We start from the raw sequence: 23,754 nt of genomic DNA on the forward strand, positions 1-23,754 counted from the left end.
ACAGGCGAAGTGGGCGCATGACGGCTTCAGAAAAACATACATCTGGCCTTTTATTATATAGTATGATGTTTTCATCCACCATTGTGATTAATTCGTGTGTTGTTAATATAACTGCAAGGCCCGAATCCATCAATCTGCTTCTTTGTGATAGAGGGAGTGCCTTTCTTTGGGTCACTGCATCTTAAACAAAGAAGCTTTAACACAGGTGCAGTCTTGGAGTGGGGGAATATGTCTGTCAATGTTATTGCTTACTTGTGTGTGCCCCTGAGTTTCCATTCAAAATGTTTTTTACTTGTGTGTGACATCTTTGTGAATTGGGGTTTAGCAGAGGAGTATATTGCATGATCTGAATGACACAAGACCTAGTAAGATCATTTTTTTGTCCTCCATTGTTTACCCCTCTCTGTCTTGTCACACCTAGAAACACTTGTGTACAAGCGCGTTATAAATACCACATCATATCATATGAAACCTCAGCATTATATCATTGAGGACAATTTCACTGTGCAAATCCTTAATTTTTACAACCTTGAGCTGAGGCATAGGGATAGCACAATTTATTGAGAATGCGTTTCTGTATTAAAGGTTTTCAGAGGCCAAAAAAAAGGAAAAATAACAAGAGTCAAAGTCATGTTTCAAATGCAATGAGGACAACTAGTGGCCTGTGAACCAGCCCACAAAGTAAGCATGGAAAGAAAGAAAGTTGTAGCCTTAGAATCCTATGTTGCCGAAAAAATGACCCATGGACAATTGACCCTAAACCGTGGCATATAATGTAACCATACATTATATTGAATGACTGCATTATGTTATAGGGGAACATTTTCACATTGTTGTTATGTATGGTGTGCTTTGCTTCTATTGTACTGAAGAAGCATTATCAAATTAGAATGCATTGATATTTATAACCCTATTTCAAAAATGTCAAAGTTAGGGTGACTATAATTATTCTTACAGCACTGTACAACCACCCACTCAGTTGTGCTAATCCGCTAATATTTACTTCCATGGAATTATAGGCTCTCAAAATATGGGGAAGTTTCACATGTGATTGGCCCTGTGTGAGCGGGTTATGTGTATTTCGGGGGTGCGCAGGAAGTTTCACACGCGATTGGCCCTCTGCGAGCGGGGTACTTGTATTTCGGGGGTGCGCAGGAAGTTTCACACACGATTGGCCCTCTGCGAGTGGGGTACGTGTATTTCGGCGGTGTGCTGGAAGTTTCACACGTGATTGGCCCTCTGCGAGCGGGCTACGTGTATTTCGGGGGTGCGCGGGAAGTTTCACACGCGATTGGCCCTCTGCGAGCGGGGTACGTGTGTTTCGGGGGTGCGCGGGAAGTTTCACACGCGATTGGCCCTCTACGCTACGAGCGGGGTACGTGTATTTCGGGGGTGCGTGGGAAGTTTCACACGCGATTGGCCCTGTGCGAGTGGGGTACGTGTATTTTGGGGGTGCGCTGGAAGTTTCACACGCGATTGGCCCTGTGCGAGCAGGGTACGTGTATTTCAGGGGTGCCCCAAGAAATTGCCAGTGTGTGTCCTCCCAGGTGTGCCCTTTCCCCCCTCCCCAGGGCTTGCAGTCAGACCCCAACACAGGGGTACACACTGCACCCCTGGCCATACCCCACAGGCAGCCCATCCACCCTGCTGAAGCCCCCCAGCCAGCCCACATGTCACCTTGCACAAGTGAGCACTGACTTATGTCCCCCAGCACCCCTATCCACCTAGCATTGAGGGGCACCTGCCAGCAGGCCCCGACTCATGTCCCCCAGCACCCCATCCACCCAGCATTGAGGGGCACCTGCCAGCAGGCCCCGACTCATGTCCCCCAGCACCCTCATCCATCCAGCATTGAGGGGCACCTGCCAGCAGGCCCCGACTCATGTCCCCCAGCACCCCCATCCACCCAGCATTGAGGGTCACCTGCCAGCAGGCCCGACTCATGTCGCCCAGCACCCCCATCCACCCAGCATTGAGGGGCACCTGCCAGCAGGCCCCGACTCATGTCCCCCAGCACCCCATCCACCCAGCATTGAGGGGCACCTGCCAGCAGGCCCCGACTCATGTCCCCCAGCACCCCCATCCACCCAGCATTGAGGGTCACCTGCCAGCAGGCCCGACTCATGTCGCCCAGCACCCCCATCCACCCAGCATTGAGGGGCACCTGCCAGCAGGCCCCGACTCATGTCCCCCAGCACCCCATCCACCCAGCATTGAGGGGCACCTGCCAGCAGGCCCCGACTCATGTCTCCCAGCACCCCATCCACCCAGCATTGAGGGGTACCTGCCAGCAGGCCCCGACTCATGTCCCCCGGCACCCCCATCCACCCAGCATTGAGGGGCACCTGCCAGCAGGCCCCGACTGATGTCCCCCAGCACTCCATCCACCCAGCATTGAGGGGCACCTGCCAGCAGGCCCCGACTCATGTCCCCCAGCACCCCCATCCACCCAGCATTGAGGGGCACCCCCATCCACCCAGCATTGAGGGGCACCTGCCAGCAGGCCCCGACTCATGTCCCCCTGCAACACGAAAGGAAGCTGCACAATCATGGCCCTCATGTGCACCACAATTCCACAGCACGCCACCCCAGTTTTGACATGCAATGATTTCACCAATCCACCACACACCTACATGCCTATGTCACGACACAAATCAAAAGTCATCCATGTACATCAACACATGTCGGTCCCACACACACACTGTTTGCCATAGATTGTGCAAAACCACAATTTGACATGCATGAACCCAATGAGCGAATCCCACACATGGAATTAAAATATCAAAATGTATTATTAACAAAATCAATGTAATGAAATGAAAGTCAAAAAAATAATACAAAAATGAAATGAAAGGCATGTCCAAAAATATGAAAAATGAAATGTAGATGCAATCCAAATAAATCCAGAAGAAAAATGGTCCAAAATCATTGTCCACCAAAACAAATCCAAAGGAAACGTAAAAATAAAAATCCATTACCCCATGGTGAAATTCAAAGAAAATGCACACATAAATCCAAAGTCCAACTATGTACAATCAATTTTGAAAGGGTCCATGAGCCCAACGAAAGAAATGAAACCTATCTAAAAAAAACTACCTAAGAAAAGAACTATATACAAAAGTGTGGGGCATAGTATTTGTATTTGTATTTATTTATTTATATTGCGCAGCCTGCCCACGGGCATCAGGGCGCATGTTTGGAAAGGTAGTTACAGGAAAGTGTTACAGGGCAGTTGCAGATTACAGATTATATACAAGTATTGCGGATTATATATACAGAGTACATCAAATATATACATACATTTTAAATGTGGAAGTCGGTCAGCTACAGTATATACAAAATTAATCGAGAGGGCGCAACGGGCAGCAAGAGTTACAGACGGGTGTCCGGCACATTATCTTGCTCAATGAGCCATTGTTTAGTTCTTTTTTTGAAGGATTGGAGGGATGGGACGTTCCTAAGAGCATTAGGTAGGGAGTTCCAGAGCTTCGCTGCCAGGACTGGGAAGCTCGAGCCTCTAGCAGTCTGAAGCTTGAAACCGGGAACGATAAGTGTGTGCGCTTGTGCCGATCTTAAAGGTCTGGATGCTGTGTGTTGCGTGAAGCGCGCTGACAGGTAGGCCGGTGCCGCATTGTTCTGAGCTTTGTGGCTTAAGACAAGTGTTTTGAGGGCAATGCGCCGTGAGATGGGAAGCCAGTGTATGTTCCGTCTGGTGGCTGAGATGTGAGTGCGCCTAGGTATGTTAGGAGCGGCCCTGATGGCGTTATTCTGGGTTACCTGCAGTTTATCGATGTTTTTCTGGCTCGTTCCGAGGTAGAGGGCGTTGCAGTAATCAATTTTTGATAAGATAAGGGTTCTTGCGAGGATCAGGCAGTTGTCCATTGTTAAAAAGGGACGGCAAGCTGTGGTTAATTTACAAGTATACGCGGATGCTGAGACTACTGAGTTGGTTTGTCTGTTGAGGGAGAGGGTGGAATCTAGGTAGATTCTGAGGGTTTTAGTGACATTGGTGACCTTGATGATGTTGCCATCAATGTTGAAGGCCTCATATTTCTTGTCAAGTTTTGAAAGTTTGGATTGAGAACCTAGGATGAGTAACTCCGTTTTCTCATCGTTTAGGCAGAGCCCGTGGTGGGCCATCCAGGCCTGGATGACGGAATAGACTGCATTGAGTGCTTTGACGTCAGTTACATAATCACCTGTGATAGGGATGAGTATCTGGGTGTCGTCCGCATAATTTGTGTAGGTGACACCCAGATGGTCAAGAATATCAAATAGTGGTTTCGTAAACACGTTATAGAGCGTAGGTGATACGCACGAGCCTTGTGGGACTCTGCATGGAATGTGAGCTGGGTCAGCGGCGGCAAGAGGCGAGACGACCCTCATGGATCTGTTAGCAAGGAATGAGCTGATCCAGGAGGTAGCTGCGTCAGAAAAGTGGGTGGCAGTTTTGAGGTGCTCGCGGAGGATTTGGTGATCAACCAGATCGAAGGCTGCGGAAAGATCCAGTAAGAGTAGGAGCGCTTGTTTGCCCTTGTCTTTCAGATCTTCAATTTGAGTTTTTAGATCTATCAGGGCTGTTTCTGTGCCGTGTCTAGGACGGAAGCCAAATTGCCTGAGTCCTAATAAGTTGTTGGTGTCGAGATAGTCTTGAATTTGGAGATAAGCAGCACGGTCCAGGATTTTAAGGAGATAAGGCACCGTGGTGATAGGCCTGTAGTTGGTAGGGTTGCTAGGGTCTAAGTTAGGTTTTTTGATTAGGGGGATTACCCAAGCATCCTTGAGGTTGTTTGGTACTATGCCGGTTTTGAAGGAGGAGTTGATGAAGGAGGTGAAGGAAGGAGCGAGGTCAGACGCTGCTTCCTTTACAACTGTTGCTGTGCAGGCGTCACCTTGACAATTGGATGGTTTTAACTTCGTCATGATATTTTCCACATCCTTAATGGTAAGTGGTGAGACGCTAAAGGGTTTGAAGGAGTGTTTAGGGGAAGGTATGTTGTAGGATTGGGTATTGCCTACTAAGTCCAGGAGATGTTTTTTTTTGGTGTTGATTTTAGCTTGGAGTGTGGTGATTTTGTTTAGTAGTGCTTTTTGTATGTTGGCGCACCAATTGGAGTCAGGGGTACATGTCTCAAGGGGGATACAGGGCACTCTAATTCCTTAAGGATTTTAAAGAGTTCCTTCGTGTGGGGTTGCGCTTGTATGATCCTGTTATTGTAAACTTCTTTTTTGGCCGCAAGTATAGCTTCCTTGTACGTAAGGGTGATGGCTAAGAGGTTAATTTTATTTACTGGCGTGGGTGAGCTTCTCCAGAGTGACTCCATTTTTCGTTTATCTTTGCGGAGTTCATGTAGGTGTGGGATAAACCATGAATTAAGGTGGTTGCGCTGTTTTTCTTTGCGCTGTTTGATGGGGGCAATGAAATCAAGGGCTTTTAACATAGCTCGGTTGTATATATCCACAAGGACGGTAGGGTCATCACAGGTGGAGGAAACAGAATTTAGAAGCGGGTGGATAAGTGGGAGTAGTTTCTCAGTAGTGATATCCTTCTTGTTGCGAGTCAAGGTAGGTGGTGCGGTACATGGTTTGTCTGTGGGTGGACAAGAATTAATAGGGAATGTTATTATATGATGGTCCGACCAAGCACAAGGTGACACTGAGATTATGTTTAATGCACAATTTATGTCTGAAACCCAGTCCAAAGTACGTCCCTTGATGTGAGTAGGTTCATTGACGTGTTGGGTAAGGCCAAAGTCGGATAGGACACTGGCTAAATCACAGGCTTTGGTGTCATTGGTATCTAGGTAACCTAAGTTAAGGTCTCCAAGCATGATGATTTGGGATTTAGGCTTCGTGTTGGATGCTAAGATGGATGAGATATCCTCTATGAATGTGGAGGTGGGGCCAGGTGGCCTGTAGATGAGGTGCATTAAGGCAGTGTGATCGGGTGAGGTTGGGATTTTAATTGAGAGTAGCTCAGCGGAGGGCAACTGTTGGGTGTTGACAGCTCTCAGATTGAGAGAACTCTTGAATATGAATGCTAGTCCACCCTCCTTGGTTTGGTTAGTGTCGCTGTCACACCTAATGATGGAGTAGCTGTCGGTGATGGCGAGGGTTAAGGCAGTCCAATCACCCCAAAAAAAATGAAAACGAAAAGGAAACCTAAAACTAAAAACTATTTACAATGGCGGCAGGCTAGTCCGACTGCTCACTTTCCGATGTCCCGGGCCAGGGCATCATCGAACTCCTGGTCAATGTCCTGAAGACGGTCCTCTTCCATGGCCCGAGGGTTCGCAGGTACGAGGCCATGTTGGACTCCAACTCCCTGCGAATAGCCTCGAGGCACTCGGCCCGCCTCCGCCCTGACCATTGTGAGCCGTGCCTCTTCTGCCCGCCACCGCTCCGCATCTATACGCCGGCCCAACCTCAGCCTCACAGAAGACACACCCATTCCAGGGTCCTCCTGACCTCTGGCTGATGCCTGCCCCTCTGATGTTGATGGCCCCGAGCCATCATTGCTCCCACCTAGAGCATGCTGCTGCTGCTGCTGTCCATGTGCCCTGTCCGATGATGACTGCACATCCTCCATCTGCTGGTCTCCAGTTGTTGTGGTGTCCACCCCTGCTGGACCGCCGACTCCCGACTGTGGCAGGGATGGGATCTCCACCAAGCTGGCTGTGTTGGTCAGGCAATGTCCACAGGGGGCCCTGGTGGAATCTGGGCCGGAAGACGGCAGGGAGAACGACTGGCGCATAGTCTCCACAGAGGAGGAGAGGTCTGCCAGAGTGCGCGACACATGTAGGAACCCACCGACCAGGGCCCCTCCCAACAGTGACACGTCACGACGCTGCTCTTCGTGATGGCGTGCATGCTCCACCCAGGAAGCAAGCACATCATCACGAATGTCACGCGTGCGCAACGCGACACCAATCAGGACGGAGCTCATGCGATCATGGGACCCCTCGTCTGCAGGTAGTGGAGAGGCAGATGACGTGGGCCTCGCCCCTACCTGCGGACGGGCCTGGGACGGGGCATCCCTGCTGGTGCATGGTGGTGCAGTCACAGGGTCAAGGACAGCGACATGCACAGGCCCCTCCGCAGTGACCTGTGCTGCCTCCCGACCCTGGCCCTGGACTGCACCACTTGCACCAGTGGTACTACCAGGCCCCATGTGCGGCTCAGTAGCGGGCTCCTCCTCCTCTGTGGAGACCACTAACCTGGATGTCTGCGCACCATCTTCTGCCATTGCAAGCCCCTGTGGGGCTCACCCGGCCCTTCCGCTACAGCCGTAGTGGCAGATGCGGCACCAGTCCCCTCGCTTCCGGATGATGGCAATTTCTGGGAGGGTGGCTGGGCCTTGCGTTGCCGCCCGGTGGAGGCATCCCCGCCGCGTGGCTCCACAGCACCGTCTCCGCCCTCTTCTTCACTCGACGCTGCGTAGAGGGAGACATAGAACACAAGCATCAGGGTACAGTACAATATTCCCCTAGACAGGAAGCAATAACACATGAGTGCCACTGTCAAATGTCACTTCCATCCTGTCCCGCCACAACACATGGGTGAATGCACGCAACACACATGCAGAAACAGGCACGGCACCTGCAATCAACATCCGCATCCATGTACAAGGGCCTCTTTTAACCAAAATGTTGCCTTAAAACTCACATGCATCATGGCTCATACTGATCCCATGCACACACATCACCGGAGGGTCATGCATCATGGCTTGTACACCACAGACACAGTGGATACAACAGTGACCACACTGCATGAGTGAATCTACACATCATCACGGACATGTGTCATGCAAATATGGCGTTTCAAAGTCATACACACACTTCTCAGACACACACATGTGCACCATACATGAACATGAGAGCAGCACCAATCCCTCACCCCCCTCCATGTCCAAGAACAGAGACTGGCATGCATTCATGTGTGCATTCCGCATACAGCTCTCCATGTTGCATCGGATCACATGCACCATCCATGTCTTTCACACATTACTGGTCTGACATGCATGACCATGATGTCCCTGCACACACACATCCATAAATGGCCTATGTCACACATACAGGCAAGTATCAGACTACCAGCACACTGCAACATGCCCTGTCTCACCCAGCAATGCTTGGCCACTTACCGCTCAACTCCAGATGGGTCTTCCTCCGAAGGATCTGGGTGTGGAGCGCTGGGCCTACGCGTTCCAGGACCCTCATTTAGATGTTGCTCATGCTGACCCGGCACCCCTCTGCATCCTCTGCCTTCATGAGGCGCCGGGCCTTGTAGAGGGTCCTGGACCTGAAGTCCTCCCAGCGCTTCCGGACATTCTTGATGTCGCGGGTTGTCACCCCCTCTGCATTGATGGCAACCACTACGTCCTCCCAGCTCCTTTCCCGTCCTTCCTTGTTGGCGCGTGATGTTCCGAAGAGGGCATCATAATGCCCCAGGACATGCTCCACCAGGACACCAACTACCTTCTCACTGAAGCTGGTGGCCCTCTGCCTCTCTGGCTGGGGGTCGCCAGTGGTCTCAGAGGGTGTTTGCCCCGGCATGGCGAGGGTGGGTAACTGGGTCCTGAGGCTGGGCTGTGGAGCAATGATATCCCAGTCGGGAGTCTTCTGTTCCAGCAGGGGTGGACACAGCAACTGGACCCCTGCAGATGTCTGACGTGCAGGCACCAAATAGCAGGGCACGTGGACAGCAGGCAGGCAGCAGCAGATGGCTGGTGGGAGCGTGCTCGGGGCTCTTGGGGGCAGGAAAATGGCTTTTTGGGCAGGAGCGTGGTCTTCCATGTGTTTTCGCGTGGCCAGCTTGATACGGAGTGATTTGGCACGTGAAAAAAGTGCACATCAGCATGAAATCCGAGGAAAGGCCCTTTGCGCATAAGTGCGTAAGTGACGTTATACGCGCGGGCGTTCCCCACTACACGGGTGAATAGTGAATCAGCATGTGAGAAAACTGCACGTCAGTGTGCTATTGGAGGAAAGGGCCTTAGCGTGTAAGTGCGTAAGTGACGTTGCACGTGTGGGCTGGCTTAAAAGGTACGAGTATCACGCTATTTTCTTGCACATGCTTTTTGTGGAGAGCGAGCGGGTGATTCTTATATTTCTCATCGGTTCACACGCAATTACTTCACAACGTTTCCAGTTCGTACTTCCTGTTTCCTCAGACTGCGTTCTTTTCTTCTTTTGGCGGGGGTGTTGCCAACACGCACACACGTGTCTTTTTCACGTTCTTTTTCAAGGCAGACGGTGAGTCGCGCACGTATTTTCCAACTGTGTTGCCCCCGTGTGTCGCGTACCCTTCAGAGGTGATTGTAGGCTGCGTGTAACACACGTACACTTATTTTTGTGTTTCTGGGTGCCACAGCGTAGCGCGGGTTCATTTTTCCACGCACGTGGTCTACCAGGGGTTGCATGCACGTGTACTTTTGTTTTTGGGTGCCTGCGCATTGCGTGACCCGTCATCTTCCCCCAGGGGTCACAGACAGCCTTGCTAGAGCACTAGGGTACGAATTCCATCTATTACCCTACCCCTTTCACCCCAATTGCCCAGGACAATTGTTTATTGCAACTCCCATACGCACAACAACATCAGTGCCATGGTTGGGAGGCAACCAAGCAGTAAGGGAGGCAAAGGTGGCCGATCTCAAAGAGGTGGCCATGGTGGGCGCGGTAGGGGATGTGGCCAGGATTTGCAGGGTGCCCTTAGAACCCCGTGTGTGGAGGACCAATCAGGGCCACCTATGCCCCCCCCAATGGTTGTGGGAAACGTAGCTGACACCATCCCAGCTCAGCCCTTGTTGGACCGGCCCATTTTGTCAACTGAACCGGCACAGGATGACTCCCAGGCTGACTTCCAGGTCACCAAGTCTAAGCCACATGTGGCGGTGAAAGTTGCTGTCACCAGGCCACGTGGATCTGGGGCAGAAATGTCATCTGCTGCCCCAAGTAGTCTCCCAGCCGGGACAGTGTTGGTCCAGGTCCATCACACCGACGTTGGCCCTGCCAACATCACCCTGCAGCCAATGCCTGCACCAAGACCTTCGGACATTGTGCCTTTACAGGCTTCAAGTACCCAGTCCACCTGCACTTCTGCCTCTACTGTCCAGAGTGGCGTAAGCCACTCAGTATACACACCACCTTACAAGAAGAAGAAGAAGGGTGCTCTAGCACTACAGGCTGAGACCCCAGACACGGCTACACACTCCGACACGTCAAGGAAGCCTAGCTTCAATGATGAAGAACTTGATGCACTTGTGGGCTATGTGTTGGCACATAGCCGCGAAATGGTGGTGACTGCAGGCTGCAAGACTACGCCTGCTCAACGTAGGGCCCACTGGCAGACCATCGCGGACCACATTAGTGCCCTTGGATTTGTGAGGCGCACAGCTGATGATTGCTACAAGCAGTGGAATGACCTGAAACGCAGAGCAAAGAACAAGCTGGCTTCCAATCATGCCTCTACTCTGGTGACTGGCGGTAGGTCTTCACCAGAAGACGACCAACTCACTGAACATGAGTCCGTTGCTGGAACCTTCGTAACAGAGGAACAGATCCAAGGCGTGGGAGACCTACCAGATTACGAAGCATTGTCCGGTGAGTGCCCATGCATGTGTGTGTAATCCATGTGTATGTTGCTTGGGTGATGTGTTGTGATTGAGTGCCAGGTGAGGGTGTGTAATCCTGAGTGGTATGGGTCACCCATGTGTTTCCTACAAACCAGTCACCGGCCTTGCATTTGGGTATGACAGTATCCCTTCTGACCACTGTGGCCAATTAGCACCACATTACTGTAGTTGCCCTTGAAATGTCATCTTGCAACAATGTTCGGAATTTTCAGTGTTCATTCAGCCTGATTGTTTCAATAATCCCATTTTTTCAATGCATTTTTCTGCCGTAATGCCACAAATGTGACATGCTTCTGTCATATATTACACCCCACAATGGGCAACATTTACTACCTTGTTATGGGAATGATTTACCATTCAGGCTGATTGAGTAAGGGCCTGCTCACATTGATTTTTGGGGCCTGTTTGAATGTGGAACATGATTGTCGTTTCCTGTCATGTTGAAGTGACCAGCCATTGATGTATCCATCTGCCTGCCATCACTGTATAATTGCAAATTAACAAGGGGGTCCTGGGAGTCCCTCTGCCAGACATTAGTCCTGGTTACGAGGAACTTACCCAGAGTCTTTAGCTCACTATCTTTCACAGAGAAGAAATATCCCAAACATATCAGTCTTTGTCCTGCCCTGGGGCAGTCCAGCACCGAAATGCAAGGCAATTCTCCTCTGAACAAGAGTACCAACAGAAACCCCAGACACGTGTTTCGGTCTGGTTGGACCTCATCAGTAGGGTGGATCTGTGCCTCTCTAAGAATAGGGAGCAAGGGGTCCACGTCTGGATTCCCCTAGTAACTTAGGGTGAGACCCAAAGTTACTTAAATATGCAAATTAACAAGGGGGTCCTGGGAGTCCCTCTGCCAGACATTAGTCCTGGTTACGAGGAACTTACCCAGAGTCTTTAGCTCACTATCTTTCACAGAGAAGAAATATCCCAAACATATCAGTCTTTGTCCTGCCCTGAGGCAGTCCAGCACCGAAATGCAAGGCAATTCTCCTCTGAACAAGAGTACCAACAGAAACCCCAGACACGTGTTTCGGTCTGGTTGGACCTCATCAGTAGGGTGGATCTGTGCCTCTCTAAGAATAGGGAGCAAGGGGTCCACGTCTGGATTCCCCTAGTAACTTAGGGTGAGACCCAAAGTTACTTAAATATGCAAATTAACAAGGGGGTCCTGGGAGTCCCTCTGCCAGACATTAGTCCTGGTTACGAGGAACTTACCCAGAGTCTTTAGCTCACTATCTTTCACAGAGAAGAAATATCCCAAACATATCAGTCTTTGTCCTGCCCTGGGGCAGTCCAGCACCGAAATGCAAGGCAATTCTCCTCTGAACAAGAGTACCAACAGAAACCCCAGACACGTGTTTCGGTCTGGTTGGACCTCATCAGTAGGGTGGATCTGTGCCTCTCTAAGAATAGGGAGCAAGGGGTCCACGTCTGGATTCCCCTAGTAACTTAGGGTGAGACCCAAAGTTACTTAAATATGCAAATTAACAAGGGGGTCCTGGGAGTCCCTCTGCCAGACATTAGTCCTGGTTACGAGGAACTTACCCAGAGTCTTTAGCTCACTATCTATCACTGTATAATTGTACACTGGATGTGATGCAGTGTGTGTCACATGCGTATTTTGTCACACAATTTTGCTTTTTTCATCTCATCATGTCCATCTCACATGGATGGGTGACAGTACTCATTCAGTAACATATGGCTCTACTTGTCAAATGTACCATGGCTATGCTACGTGCCATCTGTGTGCTGGCATGTGTCATGTTTGTGGATTGCTCATGCCACTCACAGGCTAATGTGTGCTGCCAGTGCAATCTAGCATGCAGCACATGTGTTGCTTTTCCATCTTGGAGTCCTCAGTGTCTGCTTTTTGCCTCCCCTTCCAACTCATTGACAGTGCATGCATGCCGGGGTTATAGTCATGTGGGACATGTGTAATTCATGTACTGGATCTCTGGCTTGTCAGGCCTGTGTGTGTGCTATGTTGCTCATGCCTGTTTCCATTTGTTGTCTTTCATATTTTTGCAGGTGATGACGCACTTGATGCTGTTGAGGTGGAGGAGATGGTGCAGACCCAGGAGGAATCTCAGCCACGACCGGGCACCAGTGGAGGACGTGGGATGGTGGTGGGTGAAAACCCAATCCTCCTGCAGACCATACTGTCCAGGGGTGTCTCTGGGTGCACCTCCCCAGACATCTATGATTCAGGTGCTCAATCGGAGGATGAGACTTATGTGCTGTCGCAGGTGAGTGTTTCTGGCAGGGATGCTGTTCTGTCCAACCCACCTGCACCGGGGGTAGACCCCTCTATGCGAATGTCAGTGTTGGTAACTCCGCCTTTGGCGGTTACGGATCCAGGGTCACACTCCACAACATCTGATCCTGTTCCTGGGCCAGCAGATCAGAGGGGGAATGCAGTCCTGCAGCCTCAGGCAGTGCCAGCACAGCAAGGTGCAGATCGCCTTGCCTCAAACAAACAGGTGTGGTGCCCGCCGACGCAGTGGCCGTGCGCCACCAGGCAATACTGTATGGGAAAACTCCATGTACAGTATAGCAGCACAACAGGGAGCATCGGTTGAAAAGATGGCTCAGGCAATGGATAGGGTGGTCACTTCCATTCTCCCCCCTGAAAGGCAGATGGCGCTCCAGCAGCAGGCAACAGAGTCCATTTGCCAATCACACAGGGAGGACATGTTGGCATCCAACAGGGACCGATGGGCGGCACTGGAGACTCTGTGCGAAGCCATATCTGTAGAGTCCCAGGGCCACAGGGAAGCCCTGAGGTTAGAACTCCATTTCCTCAGGGAGAATCTGGTTGAACTTGAGGCTTCCCAAAATTTTAGGGCAGAACAGCAGCTGGAGCAGCTCACACGTTCGCTCTCAGCTGAGCTCCAGGCAACACGTGAGGAGATCTGGGCATCACGCGAGGCCATACATGCAGAAATGCAGGCAACCCGTGAGGTGCTGCATGGGGATCTCCGTACTGTCATCTCCAAAACCAGACCTTCCACACCTGCATGCTTGCTGCCATGGAGGACCATACAAGGGCTTTGCGTGGGCTGCCTCCCATAGCACCGGTACCTCCTGATGTAGTAGCAGAGGGTGAAGAGAGCGACAGCAGTTCTCCCACATTAGCGTAGCCGTGCAGCCCATGAGCCCATGGAGGTATTTTTTTTTCGCAACATCCACGCAGGTTTCTTTTACAGTGTGTTGCCTTGTGTGGCTTCCGTGGGCATCCACTGTGTATTCCAGCTGGGCACATGCAGACTTGTCCTGTCTTTGGGTTAGATGCTTGGGTTCCTGACACACACACCCCTCCTGCTTCCCCTTTCCATGGGCTTGCAAAGGGTGTGACCAAGTGACAGTAACTTACACAGTGACATTGGGCTCCCATGAGCTGTGTGGGCAGTCTGTAGTCAAAACCGTGTGTACATCCTTAGTGGGGATTGTTGTTGGAATGAACACTGCATGGTGTAATGATATGTGCTTGTGCATCCATGTCTTTCTCCTTATTCACATGTACCTTCTTCATGTCTTCACAAAGCCGTCTCCTTTGCAGATGCAGTTCATGTTGTATGCAGTACACTGACACATTTGCCGGACAGCAACACTCTGCAGTTGAAAGGGGTCGATGTGCTGGCTTAGTCAGGTTGTGAGACTTGCACTACTTTGATTTTGTACTGTCGTATTTTGACGCTGTTTCATCCTGTGTTCCTGTTCTGTGTTGCTGGTAAGTATTTGTTCATGTGTGCTGTTTCTTATTGATTACTGGGAGCATATTGTCTGTGGCCTGTTTACATTTGGAAAAGTACAGTTTGTGACACTTGTGTCATGTGTTGTGCATTTATGTAGCTTTCACATTGCATGCCATGCCATGGTGTGTTGGGTAGCTGAGATGGGGAGGGGTTGGGTGACATGGCACTATTTTCATGGTGTATTTTTCAAGGGGGCAGTAATTAATGCAGCATGAATGTGTGTCTTTTTTTCACACGGCATTGGCTGCATTTAAGTAGATAGGGATGCACACAATGTAACACTTCCAGGTGACCAATCTCTGGCTGGTATGGTTGTGACAGTTCACTGTCCCTTATGTCATCATCATTGATTGTCAGCTGGTATGTGCCAGGGCTTTGTGCACTCCACAGGGGTAGTATTTTAGGTGAAGTAATTAGCCATAAGCTGTGTACGGGCTGCCTCACCACGTGCCCTTTCACCTCCTATGCGCAGCGGCCGTGCATGTGGTTGGGGATGTGGGGGCACCACCATGTCCACCCGCAGGCCCCGGCGGGTTGCAACGTTGTGCAGGACACATGCTGCCACTATGATCCTGCACACTACTGGGGGCGCGTATAGCAGCTGCCCACCAGAGCGGTCAAGAGAGCGAAAGCGTGACTTGAGCACTCCGAATGTGCGCTCCACTATGCCCCGGGTTGCAATATGGGCTGTGTTGTTTCTTACCTCAGGTGCTGTGGTGGGGTTCCGAATTGGCGTCATCATGTGGGTGCTCAGAGGGTAGGCACTGTCCCCTGGGGAGGTGATGATGGGTATCATTAGTGGGGTTGTGACATTATTCAGTATCTGACATGCATGCATGTGCAGAGGCAATTATACTCACCAAGCAGCCATGTATCACCATGCCGCCCAGCTTCTAGGTCCCGGTTTAGGGGTGACATTCTGAAAATGAAACTATCATGGGTGGAGCCTGGATAGTTGGCATATACTGAGGCGATGATTCCCTTGGCATCACATACTACCTGCACGTTGATGGAATGCCAGTGCTTGCGGTTTCTATAGATGTGCTCAGTTGCCCTGGGTGGACGTAGAGCCACATGGGTGCAAACAATGGCACCTAGCACTTTGGGGATGTGTGCCACCCCATAAAAGTCCTGGACGGCAGCCTGCATTTCTACAGGTGTTCAAGGCATATATATGTGCCTGCGGACTGAGGGCGGTGCAGTCATGATGGCCAACACCTGTTGTAGGCAGCATGACTGCGTGACCTGTGAGACCCCCCCCCCCACTATGGCACTTGTCCGCTGAAATGAACCAGTGGCCAAGAAGTGCAGTACATTGAGCACCTTTTCCAAGGGGCTCAGTGCTTGGGAGCACAGGGTGGGTGATGTGAGGTCATCTTCCCACTCACTCACCAGGTTGAGTATTATGTGTGGTGGAAACCTGTACCTCCCATACACCTGGTCACCGTTTCCCTTGTTCGATTCCATGAATATGTGTTGTAGGCGCGCGTGTGGGTGTTCTGCGCATTTGCCTCCTGTACTTTCCTGTAACGCCCACATTTTCAGGTGTTGTTCCCCATTCCGCATGTCAGGCCCCGTGTTCCGCCCACTTTTGTTGTGTGCGCCACGCTATGTGCGCTTTCGCTGTGCGCGTAGCGCACGCCGTTTAATGACGTTTGCCCCTGCGTCTGCCACCCATGATTTTATCGCACATCCCAGGATTTACACGCACACGGACTTCCATGAATTGATGTGTGCGGCTTTGGTACGCTTGCGCTGCGATTTTCACACTTGCGCTGCGATTTTCACGCTTGCGCTGCGATTGACAGCGCACATTAATTCCATGAATCGGCCTGACAGTGTTTAGTAGTGATGGGGCACAGTGATATGGAGTCATGGACATATCCCATTTACCTGCTTTATATAACCTGGGATGCACTAATATTTCTAGCATGGGTGGTTCCGACCCAATGGAAAACTGAATGACTACTACATATGCCAATTACTTACTTCTCTCTCAATGGAAGCTTTCTCTCTTTCTTTTCTGATGCTCTCTTACAGGTGGATTGTGAATTCAACCCCGAACTGTTTGTAATGTGTAAAAAAGGAGAATTAAAGATTATGAATCATGTGTCTAGCCTAGACAAAGCCACCCTTTTGGCGAAACATTTGCACGTGCACAGTGGGTTAATGTTGGTACAAGCCCAAGGGCACTGATACACAAGTATCAAAGAGAAGACACAACAAACTCTTGATTTAATAAATATCAAAAACACAATCATCATAGCTCAAGAGTTCATTGTTATACTGAACTGTGCGCACAAGGTTGGGGGCGGGGGGTGGTATTTTACACCCACTCTGTACTCTTCACACAAACTTGTGTAATCATCTAGTGTTAAAAATAAACCTGATTTATATGAAGAAAACAGCAGTGTCTAATCCATATCACAGAGCTTCATAGGTATGAAAAAGAGCCCTGGCTGATTTCTGAAGCGTGCATGGGAGTCTCTAGTCAACAACCGTGGCTGCAGAGAAACCAGGGAGTTTGGCCATCTGGCACTCGTTATTGCGTAATAAATACGGAGTTTGACCAAGGATTCCTGCAGTGCGGGGTCTGCATTGTGTTTCCATAAAGAAAGAACACACTACATAGTGCCAGTCTTCAAAGGCTGGACTAGTAAATCCTAGAAGCACTTTGCAGATCGGTTGTGTAATCGCAGAAAACTGACCTCCTTTTACAATATTTGAAGGCATGCATCACCTGGACATACGGCACATGCCAAAGTGTCAAAACGTTTTTTTTGTACTTAAGACACATGGTTTATTTTAAATAATGACTGTTTTTGAAATGCATCTAGTTCGACGTTTCATATTTTCACACTGATCTGAAAAGGCACTGGCAGTCATAGTTGCTTTAAAATCTGGTATTCTACATTCTGCCACATGCAGAATGGGAGGGGGAAGTGGGAATGGGAGTGAGCAACAGTGGTTTAGCCACAGGACGTAGACTATAGCAGATCGCCCAGTGGGCAGGTTGTGCAGCTAGTTCTTTGGAGCAGAAGAGGCTTGGCTTCTGTATTTCTTTACCCCCACGCTAATGCGCAAAGATCCGACTTTGTTTTATACTTCCACGGTTGTTTTTCTTGGCCCTTATGCTGTGGTCAGAGTGTGTTTGTGTAGATGTGGGTCACTTGTTCCTTCAAAGCCATCTCAGGGCACCATCAGTGAAAGTGTTCAGCACGCCTCTGTGTGTCTGATTATTCGTTTGTTTATGTGTGTAATCAACTATGCCTGTGGGATAATGAATACTGCAATAGTGTCCAGGGCCCCTGGATTGTGGCTTTCTGTCACAAAGCGCAGCCATCAACTCGGGGAAGCAAGGACCAGCTCCCCCAAAGCGCGGTTCCCTGCTCCACTGTACAATGTTTGTTTTGAACCCAGAGCAAGCTGCTAGTGATTAAAGAGTAGGGTTAAAGAGACAATGACATGCCACACATTTCCAATTCTCAAATGACGAAAATATGGCCTCTGCCTCTTGAATTCTGTCTCAGAGGTTCGCAGAAGAGGTTCATACTATTGGTGAAATAAATACTGTTTTTGAAAATATATTTATATCCTGTTGCCAGAAAAGCACTTTCCAAGTGGTGACCAAGACTGGTTTGCATAGGGTCTTCCCCCTCTCTGTAATGGCTTGGGAGGCTAAAGAACAATGGTCTGGAGAGTTGTCCAAAGTTGTACCAGAGATTAAGGTTAATTCTAAACCTTCCAGCCATTACCTCTTTCATTTTCCCTACAGTGGCATGCCATTTTCACTGGCATTATGGGAAAACCAACATAATGCTTGTTCTTAAGCAGAGATACTGGCCCACATTCGTGCAGCAAGGACCTGTTTCCTAACATTGACATACCATTTTTACTAGCATTATGAGCAAAGCCAACATGAGTAGTCATAGGTGGGGATACTGCCCTATCTTGTCACAGCCATCATGGACATGCTAGCCCATTGTATCATTGCTGACAATATGGGAAAACAAACATAGTAGTATCTTATCTGCCGATGCTGACATATATTGTCTCAGCCAGCACGGACATTTTGTAGCATAGCCAGCACTGGCAGAATACTGGCATTCACTGTGGGCAAAGGTATCATGAAAATGAGTTGGAAAAAACCCTGCTCTCTGTTGGGGACCTGACATCTAGTATACTATTTTCATGTTTTACCCCACAAAATCTATTGTAAATTGTGTGACTTTTTACCTAATTGTTTTACAGAATTATGCTGTAAAATGCACAATTTTAACTCATTATTGAAAGAAAAAACCAACAACAGTTCTTGGGAGGACATCCCTTCAACCATCCTGAGCCCATTGGAGTTGGTCCTCCCTTACTATGCACGGTTACACACTCACACTCATGGGAAATGCATACACCGCTCCAAATAAAAAAATCACGAGCCACTACTGTGTGTATGGCTGCTTGATGAAAGACACCACAGATGGGTGTGAAATGAAAACAACCTCAGCTTACTTTTCTGGGAAGGGCACTCAATTGGATGTTAGAATATCTGAGGAGAAAAGACGATTACAGCTAGCTTGATAGCCAATACAAAAATGAAGGAAGAGGTATCTAAATTGCAAGTATGTAACACTAAGGTGGAGATGCCGAGTAGAGTTAATAACTTGAGAATCTTGGTAGTGGCGTGAAAGAGAGGAGCCTCAGAATGCAATGATCGTGAGGCTCCTCTCTGAAAACCTGGGACATTCTCTTATATGTCCTACTGACATTGATTACTCCTCAATATATAGAGTGACAATAATGGACCCTGCTAGGACTTCTGTTCAAGAAACCATGTTGAGGCCTACCAGCGAAAGAGGAAGAATCCAATGGAAGGAATCAGAAACACTTGTCTTACCCGATTTCCTAAAACATGTTGAAACACAGAAGGCTTTCAGAGGCCCCAAGGCACCTGCAAGGAAAATCAATATCCCAAAATCCTAAAAAAAACACGTGTCCTGAAATAATTTCTTTCTGGTGGCTTTATTAGTTCTACAGATCTGATTCAGGCCTTGATCCAGCTAAGATGGAGGGAGACTTCATGATCCATATAGTGCCTGGAGACCTCTGGTATGTCTGACTGGGTGTATTTGGTCCTTGATCCTTACCTACTGATTGATTCTTGCATTTTATGGTACCAAACTTATTCTTGTTAAGCACTTTGGATGAAAGCGCTATATAAGCACTGCAAATAAATAAATTAACTTTAGAATGTAAACAACTAGGTATGTTTCTGAACAGGTCTTTATAACCATGAAGAATGCAACGCTCAAGTTGAAAACCACAGAGTCTGTGATTTTATGGAGAACTGATCTGAGAGCTGAGCTCCCAGACACAAAGCTTGTTTTCCATCAATGGACAAGATTAGCATGGTCAATCCCAATGGCAGATTTACTCTTGCCGTATTGCAGAATATACCGCCATTGGGGGTCATCACAATGCAGCATTCACAGATTGTCAGCGCATGCTGCGACTGCAGTAATCCTGTATCTACAACCTTGTCTTTACACATGTTTTTGAATACAGCTCCCATCATCCCAAACTGCATAGTCAATGTTGAGCGGTCTTGGGAGTTGCAGAATGAAATGTCCAGAGAGGTGCAGGTTTGGGACCTCAAATTTGTATTTGTATTTATTTGTGACTTGTATGGCGCTTTACGCCAAAGCGCTGAACAGAGAACACACTAAACAGTATGATAGAATGCAGGGTTAAAAACTACAAAAGTTATCCATGGTTGTAGTTCTAAGTGAAGAAGATAGGTCTTAAGAGTAGTACGAAATAAAGAGTAAGAGGTAATAGAATGAAGAGATAGGGGAAGAGCATTCCAGTGAGAAGGAGCTGGCAAAGTAAAAGAGCAAACTTGTGATTGGGCACAGGGGGGAAGAGGAACTGATAACAGAAATTGAGACTGAGAACAAAGAACACGTGCAGGAGAATAAAAAGAGACAAGAGAGGAAAGATACGAGGGTGCAAGGCCATAGAGAGATTTAAAGACAAGAGAGAGAAAGTTAAATTTGAGATGTGAGTGAAATGAAAACCGGCAAACAGAAGACAATGGTGGAGAAATTGAGTCACAAAGTGAAAGAAGGTATAGGAGATTAACAGAAGCATTGAAAATAGACTTTAAAGGGGTCAAGTGAGAGACGGGGAGTCCAAAGAGTGTTTTGTTTGTTTGTTTGTTTGTTTATTATTTGTAATGTGCCGGAATACCCTAGGGTAACAAGGCACAGCAGATACAGGAATTTGCGAAACTTAGTTGCAGACAATAAAATATATACATGTCATATGCACACTAATGATAAAAGAAAAGCAAGGAGTATATACATATATACAGTTAACATTTGTGTGCACGTTGCGTCCAAGTGACAAGAGGGAGAAGCAGACCATGGCTCAGTATGTTTAGACAACGGCTGTCTTAAATGCTATGAAAACTGTGGCAGAGCAATACAATAATCTTGAGAAGTGAAGAAATCAAAAGCTTGGTGGCAACCAATGCAAGAAAGGGAGACGAGATGTGAGAATGTTAAACAGATAATAGCGACAAGCATGTGAAGTAAAAGAGACGTGATGAGAAAATCAAGATGAAGACCAAGATTACAAGCAGAAGATTAAATAGGTAGTTGTGAAGGAGAAAATGAGGCAAAAGAGGGAGGAGGAGGAAAAGTATTAGCAGAAAAAAGAGAACTTCAGTTTTAATAGCATTTAAGACGACACAATTATCTGACATCCAGGATTTAACAGCTAGAAGACAAGAGGTAAGATTATTATGAATAGAAGACGAAAAGGAAGAAAACGACACAAAAAGATAGATATCATCCACATAGAAATGAAGGGATGTTCCAAAAGACGAGATGATGTCAGCAAGAGGAGGTGTTTAGAGAGAGAAAAGAAAGGTCCTAAAACAGAACCTTGAGGAACGCTGTGAAGAAGAGGTAGCGTGTCAGAAGACGACCCAGCCCAAGATACTGAGTTACAGTGTTTATATAGCACTTTATCTTCCATGGCAAAATGAGTGAACATCTTGCAAGTGACCAAAGCAAATGCTGTGCACTCTGTAGGAGTTTACCATCTCCATATCAGAGGTCGTCCTTAATCCACTGCAATGGAAACAGAGACACTAGAGGACCTACTGAAACACGTGCATTGTGCATGAGAATGATAAGTCTTGGAACAATATTTTGACTAGAGGTGGTACACATGGGACATCAGGCTGGCCATACACTGTAGGAATTGTAATGAAAAAATCCCAACTTGACCATGGCAGCTGCAAGTTAAAATTATCAACATAATAAAACAAGTGGCACCATTAGAATATAAGGAAGCTGTCTGCCATAATAAATCAATGATATCAGGCAAATTTAAACAAGGAGTTGGCGAAGGAGGTATTTGAACTCTTGTGTCATGAGTGCTCAATCGAAGTCCCTGATCGTTTCCACTTTGCCAATCCAACGCTGCGCAAGCGAGGCCAGCAGAAGTGTAGGGGATAGAAGCGCACATCAATGAGAATGCGCGTGGTTGATGCTCTTCTCTGCTTCTCCTGGCTTTATCTTCACAACACTGGTTGTGAAGCAGTGACAGCGATTGCTTCTGGCAAATCACCATTAAATATATTGCTTATGACACGATTCTAATATCAAAAGGTGTAGCGCATGGCTGCTTCTACTGCTTGTGGATTAAACTTTGACTTTCCAAAAGCGAATAAAATAAAAATAAATTAACTAAAAACAGCAGTGGATGGCAATGGGATTCAAAACATGGCCAATAACATCCAAAGTGAACTATTTGCCATTGCCGAACTTTTCCTTCCGGCAAACCGAGCTGCAAGATTAGCTGTATACTGCATTGTCGACGACATCCGTTTGCATCTTTTATGTCACCATGCATGGACTCAAGGAACACATGTGCATGGGCAGAGTAGGGAGTGAAGAGTTGCAGTTACTTTCACTCGACGGGCAATCAGGCAAATGGCGCCCGCATCACATGTCAGATAGGACAGGTAGTGTTGTTGTTCATTTGTTCCCCTCCTCCATGTGAAAGAGGACTTTGGACAATTGATGCCTGCAGGCCCCAGACCTCTTGCTGAGAGCACAATGTCATATGACTGGCGGTATCTAGTGATTTTGATGAAATCATTTTCAGAGAGGGATGCTTTAACGAAACAATAATAATGAAAACACACTGCATTTTAGTGTTTTTTTTTTATATATGGAGGTGGTGTAAGGGGTTAAAACGTGTGGGGAGGGGGCTGGTGGAGGGCTTAAAATCATAGGGGAACGTGCAGTTTGGGGAGACCCTCCCAAATAGAAGAAAAAAAAATAGGTGAACTTTGTCAGTGTTTAGGTTTTCGGTAAAACATCCCTCTCTGAAATATTTTCGTTAAAGTCACGTAGAACAATGACTTGCCTTAAAAGATCCATTATGCTGAACTGCACAAATAGGAACTGCTTATGCGGCTTCTGTCTCAAGGTAATGACACTGCACTGGTGGCTGCTGGATGCCCCTCAGTGCACATTAACCCTGCACCTATTTCCAACAGATCCAGGGCTCACAATGATGAGCCTAGTCCATTTGCAAATGCAGGACAGATTCAGAGATGCAAGCACCTCTCCCCAGACTGGTAAGGCCGGGTTTGCACAATGACATACCAGCCAGGAAGTGGGGCTGGGGGGGATCCGAATGCTCACATATATATGAAGCAATCAGAAGCCTTTTTGTGGGTGCCTGTCAATGGATTGTTCCTGATTTGCAAGAATTTATTTTTGCCTGGGAATTGGATCCTATAAATATCCTTCGTGCTTTTAGTTCATCACAATTGAATTAATTAATGTGCCGTACAGCGGTTCATTCTGTCTCCTGACTTCCCTGTCTCCTGACTTCCTTGTTAGTTCGGTGATGGAAGTCTTACCTCTTGAGGCCTCAGGTATTTCAAGGATTTCCTAGCTCCGGATCAGCGGAGGGCATTTATATCCCTTACTTGATGATATCGTTCCCTGTGACTGTCATAACAGCGGCCAATTGAAGACGGATCATCTTGTTATGGAGGGCCTGCTTCAATAGCCCAGAACATACAAGCAATTTACTTACGCCAATGCCGTGCCGCTATTTATAGGCGCAATACGTTGTGCGCTGATACACAAACATACCATATTGCTGAGTAATTGATCTCTCACATAGAATTATTTATGAAGGCAATTTCCTTTACAAGAAGAAGCATAGTTTTAATTAAATCATATGGCAACAATGCAGGACAATATGTATTGGAGAAGTTCAACAAAATGCAGCTAGACGAAAAAGAACATCAGTAAATAATACGTTTCCATGATTGGGTTT

This window comes from Ambystoma mexicanum, chromosome 7p (genome assembly GCF_040938575.1).
Source record: "Ambystoma mexicanum isolate Mex_15411 chromosome 7p, UKY_AmexF1_1, whole genome shotgun sequence".
Classification (NCBI taxonomy): domain Eukaryota; kingdom Metazoa; phylum Chordata; class Amphibia; order Caudata; family Ambystomatidae; genus Ambystoma; species Ambystoma mexicanum.